The sequence below is a fragment of the Papaver somniferum genome, unplaced genomic scaffold, assembly GCF_003573695.1.
Source record: "Papaver somniferum cultivar HN1 unplaced genomic scaffold, ASM357369v1 unplaced-scaffold_132, whole genome shotgun sequence".
In the NCBI taxonomy this organism is placed as follows: Eukaryota; Viridiplantae; Streptophyta; class Magnoliopsida; order Ranunculales; family Papaveraceae; genus Papaver; species Papaver somniferum.
In genome coordinates, this window is record NW_020622381.1 from 7,539,302 (window position 1) to 7,545,301 (window position 6,000).

The window sequence follows — 6,000 nt, forward strand, 5'->3', positions numbered from 1 at the left end:
TCTACCTCCTCTAGACATATAAGAAGAACCATCAAAAGAATTACTATGTCTATCATCTATGTTTAGGTCTCATACCTTTCTCACAACAAAAAAATCCCATTATCATTACTGAAAATGCGGGGGTCTAACAACCACACCCAACAATTCGTTTGGCAATCTGAGATGACTTACTCCAATAAACTTTCTAGAGAATCAACTAGATAGTCGGACTCAATATAAAATAAAGTATATCAAAGAGTTTAGTATCTCAAACTCTTAATTCAATCCGCAATCAGCAAATAGAAATCTGCGAGCCCGATTGAATAAGAGGAGTAACTTGAACGGTACCAAAGGCCAATGTTCAAGTGTCAATCAATGTAAATCAACAACCCAAGGTTGGATATTCTAATTGATTGATCTTAACGCACAACCTGTGATATTTCAATTATATAACAAAATATAATGCGGAAAAGAAATAACACAGACACCAGAATTTTGTTAACGAGGAAACCGAAAATGCAGAAAACCCCCGGGACCTAGCCCAGATTGAACACCACACTGTATTAAGCCGCTACAGACACTAGCCTACTACCAATTAACTTGGACTGAACTGTAGTTGAACCCTAATCAGTCTCACATTGACTCAAGGTACAGTTGTGCTCCTTACGTCTCTGATCCCAACAGGATACTACGCACTTGATTCCCTTAGCTGATCTCACCCACAACTAAGATTGCTACGACCCAAAGTCGAAGACTTGATAGACAAATCTGTCTCACACAAAAAAGTCTATAGGATTGAATAAGTATGTCTCCCACAGAAATACCCAAGAGTTTTTGTTCCGTCTTTTGATAAATCAAGGTGAACATGAGCCAATTGATAAACCGGACTTATATTCCCGAAGAACAGCCTAGTATTATCAATCACCTCACAATAAACTTAAGCGACTAGCGAAACAAGTTATTGCGGAATCACAAACGATGAGACGAAGTTTGTTTGTGATTACTTTTCTATCTTGCCTATCGGAGATATAAAATCTCGAGCCAATTATTTCAATTTCACTCAACATGATAGAAACAACAAGATCAGATCACGCAACTATAAAGATAATAGTTGGGTCTGGCTTCACAATCCCAATGAAGTCTTCAAGTCGTTAACCTACGGGGTTTAGAGGAGAAACCTAAGGTTAAAGGAGATTCGACTCTAGTTATGCAACTAATAACACACAAGAGGTGAGGGGATTAGTTTTCCCAGTTGCTAGAGTTCTCCTTTATATAGTTTTCAAATCAGGGTTTGCAATCCAAGTTACCTTGGTAACAAAGCATTCAATAATCACCGTTAGATGAAAAACCAGATTCAACCAAGCTAATATCTTTCAACCGTTAAATCGAACTTAGATTGTTACACACAAATAAAATGTACTCTCATTTAGGTTTATGTAACCGTACCTAAACGTGTACACCAGGTTGGTTCACAAATAGTTAACCGAGGTTAGACATATGATTACTCTCATATCAACCTTATTCATCTTAACCATAACTTGTTCAAATGACTCAAATGAAACTAGTTAAAGAGTTGTTCAATTGTTTAGAAAACACAATTGAAACCAAATCGGTTTGATTCACTTGAATCAATCATGGACATTATAGCCACGATTTGCAAAGATTGCATTCCTTATGATTTAAATGTTTAAGCCCATCAACTGACCGATTTAACAAAGTAACCAACTTAAGTATGCGTACGGGTATGCGTACTTAAGCAAACGGATTTTGAGTTTGTTAAGTTTCCAAACTCAGCAGAAATTTTCGGTTCGAAAACTTCTGCCAGTATACGTACGGGTACGCATACTTAAGGTGTCTAGTTTAGGAGTTTGTAATTCCCAAACTCAGCAGATATTTCCGGTTCAAAAACTTCCGCCAGTATGCGTACGGGTACGCATACTTATCTTGTCTCCTTCACCAATTTCGTATACACACATATGCATACTCTTGGCTTCTGGTTTATGGATTTATACACTAATGTGCGAACACACTATATATGCTTATATCCAAAGATGGTTACATCATCAACTCTTTATTTCAATCATTGAAACATTCTTCTATAATGATAATAGACGTTTTCACACACAATTAGCATCAAAGCAATTTTCAAGATATTGAAATAATCATTATCGAAACATTCCAATCCTACATCAAATGATTGTATCACACAAACCATGTAAGATGTTACTTAGCAATTTTTTCATGATATAAGATGAACTTGGTCGAAGCGAAAGCTTACCAACACATATTTCGAGAAATATGTAAGCGAGATATACTCAGCTCGAAATATCAAATGTGTATAGAGAAAACTATATCGTAACACGACTTATGTCTCCATATAGGAGATAGTAGAAATAGATATTCCAAGTGATAGATGAGTTCAAGTCTCCACATACCTTTTGTCGAAGAAGTTCCACAAGCTCCCCTTAGTAGTTCTTCGTCTTCTAGAGATGAACGTCGAGAGATCTAAGCTTAACTACACTATCTATGTCCTAGTCCGAGACATCTATAAATAGGCTAGAAATCAAGACTTATAATTTGGTCACTAACATTGACAAACATGTTTGAGATAGCAACGCATGCGAGTTCGACCGAGCAATGCTCTAACAATTACCACCACCGCCATTATTATTCTGATTGACTACACTAATTCCGATCAAAATTAGGCAGGAGCCCTAGAGACCTTCACGATTTTTTCTGTCGAGATTTTTCGAAATTTTGATCTCAAAACTAATATTAAGAAGAGATTATTGTAAATATACACTCCGATCATGAGTTGAATGAGAGACTTGAGTTGAAATTAAACTTCTGACGTTTTGAAATTGTAAAATTAGTTTTAGAAATTTCAAATCTCAAACCGATCGATTGAAACTTCGATGGACTTAAAAGTATAATGATAGGAGAAACTTATCTATTCAATCGTTTTTGAATCTGAATTATTCACATTAATTTTGTTGACGTTGAATCTCATCAATTCTTCTCTTCGATTTCCAGTAAACTTTCAAGAACCAACGTTGTTAAGATATTTCAAGGGAGAAGATTTTTGTTGATGGTGGAAATGAAGATGGTGGTCGTTGCAGAGGTGGTAACAATGAAGGTGGTGGTGATGGTGATGGCTGGAAAGAGAGAAGAGACACATAATTTTGTTAGATGTGAAATGATAAGGAAATAAGCGATAACTCTTCATATATGAAGGGTATTTTTGGGATTAATATTAAAATCAGTTTCTGATTTTTAAGGTAAGGGTATAAATATATTTGATAGGGGTATTTGTGGAGGTCCATCAGAGATCAGGGTATTTATATAATTACCACAACCAAGTTTGTAATAATCTTCGTGATAGTTACGCAAGTAGTAATCTAGGTTTTCCAACTCTTGTCTATTCTAACGTATTGTCTTCTGATATAAGATCATTCAAGAGTTGTTGATTATAAACCCTAGGTTTTGATAGATGTCATTTCTCCATCGTATACCGACACTAGTTGGTCAAAATCAGAGCTAAAAGAAAACTTCGATTAAGGTATCTCGTAAAAATCCTTAAGAAGTTTTAAACAAGATATCTCTAGATTTATTCTAGTTGTTCTTGTTGTAAAATTATTAGGGTTTTTTAACTTGGAAATTTATCTTTGGAATCGCCCAAGTCCACTTACGAAAATCAGGTTCACGGACTCTTTGTTTATAGCATACTGATTGTAAGTTCAAACCCTAATATACAAGTTTGTTTTGGTATCTCTACTTTTATCTGGTAGTTGTTTGAAACAAACACAAGATTTCCAAAACCTTGATTCACATCTAAAGGGAAATCTAACTGATGTTTTGTAAAGCAAAAGATCAAAAAGTATCAACGGTATTTTTGCATGTTTTAAAGAGAACTAACAATTTGCTAGAAGATTTTTGAGAGTGCTTCTGAAGAGAATTGGTGTTTTGCCAGAAGGTTTACGAGAAGAATTCATAAAGAGAATTGGTGTTCTGCTAGGAATTCTACAGGTGCTTGAATACAGCTGAAGCATGTATTACATCTAGTCTAAATAGGTAGTAGGTAATTGGTGTAACAACTTACAGTGTGTTTTTAATATAGACTAGGTCCCGAGATTTTTCTGCATTTGCGGGTCCCTCGTTAACAAAATTTCTGGTGTCTATACTATATCCTTTCTACATTATATTTTGTATATATAAATGAAATATCACAGGTTGTGCGTTATATCAATCATAGTTGAAAAATCCTTCCTTGTTTGTTGGATAAGAATTGATTGAACTTGGATATTTATTTTTGAGACCATCCAAGTACTCTCGCGTTATAATCAGGTTTACAGACTCGTTTCTGTTTGATGGATGGTTGTATAGATAAAGAGATAAATATATTTAATGTTGTTCCTTGATTGAGTACCATTAAGTTGTAACTCTCGAAATATTATTAAGGTTTAGTTCTACAGGTTGTCGAACGAAGTTGGGCGGGGTTGTTGTACCCCCGGTTTTTCAGTTTCCTTGTATCCTTACTATGTAAATCAGTTTCCTGATCATTCGTCCTATTACTAAATATAAAACCCAAAAAGTTTCTGCACAAATTCAAGATCTTCACTGTTTCACTGATAATCGCTTAATTTCTCCATCGTACCATGTTGTTTAATCCCAAGGCAAAATGCATAATTCTCTGATAGTCCTCTTCAACCCAGAAATTCTGAAAATAGATGTTTTTTTCCCATATTACTGCTTCTAGTAGATCTAGAGAGTATGTCTCTTCAGGGTTGGTTGAAATGAGGTTCCCAGATCGAGCTGTGACAGCTTTACCTGCATCATTCTGAAAGATTAGTCCATATCCTTAGTTAATCAATTTACTCACTCATGAAGTATCAAAATTCAGTTTAAACTGATCTTTAGGCAGTGCTTTCCATCCCTGTATATTGTTGTATCTAGAATTACCCGTCTCAAGAGTTATACTCGACAACTAGTCAGAGTTATCCAATTCCACTCGTTCGTATCTTGTATTATATGGGAACAACAATATATGTGTCTCTGTATAGATATTGATATTTGGATACTAGCGCTGGTTATATTCTGGAATATCCTGTTGCATCTCTTTTATAGATAAACAAACACTCAGTAGTCGTTACCTCGATTACTTTGTTAGCTATATATTTGTTTCCATCTGTACATGTCACCCAGTTTGAGTAGATTTCCAACAAGGGAGAATCTGTATTTGTGTCGATCAAAGTACGCAACATCCATACTGAAGTCGCATAATGACATTCAAAAAACAGATGCTTTAAAAACTCACAGGGATGATTACAAAATATACATTTCATATCAATATCCTTCATGATATATCCTAATTTCTTTCTAATTGGTAGTGCACTGTTAATGCATTTTAATCGAAAGACTTTGATTCTCTGTGAAATTTTAAGATTCCAAAATTTCTTCCAGAGAGATGCAACTTGACAGATTCTTATTCCTAATCTGTGAAGATTAACAACCATCTTAGTTTATCAGCTTTTAACATCATATCTCTGTCTGTGAAGATTCTTATTCCTAGTATTTTTTCCAGCTATAATTGCACGAAAGTTATTTCTAACTTTTTTAGAATTCCACTTCTTTGTTTCTGAGTCTATTAACTTAGAAATACCACATGGGATAAAAGGTTACATGATATACTTGGTATCCAGTTATCCATCCAAACATTTATTTGCTTACCGCCTCCTACCTCCAAGCAGCTGTATTGTTGAATAAGAGTGACTCCACGCAGAATGCATCTCCCTATCCAAAATCCATTATCCCCCCCCCCCCCTAAATACAAAGATATTTCGAAAGTATTTATATTTTAGAGTAAATGATCAGAGAGCATTTGACTGTGTTACCTGTCTCCACCTAATTAGGCTATTATAGTCATATTCATTTCACTATCCTTTTTAAACCTAATCCTCAATGTTTGATAGACTTAGCGACAAAGTCCCAAGCTTTTAGGTATATACCTTTTATGTTATTATC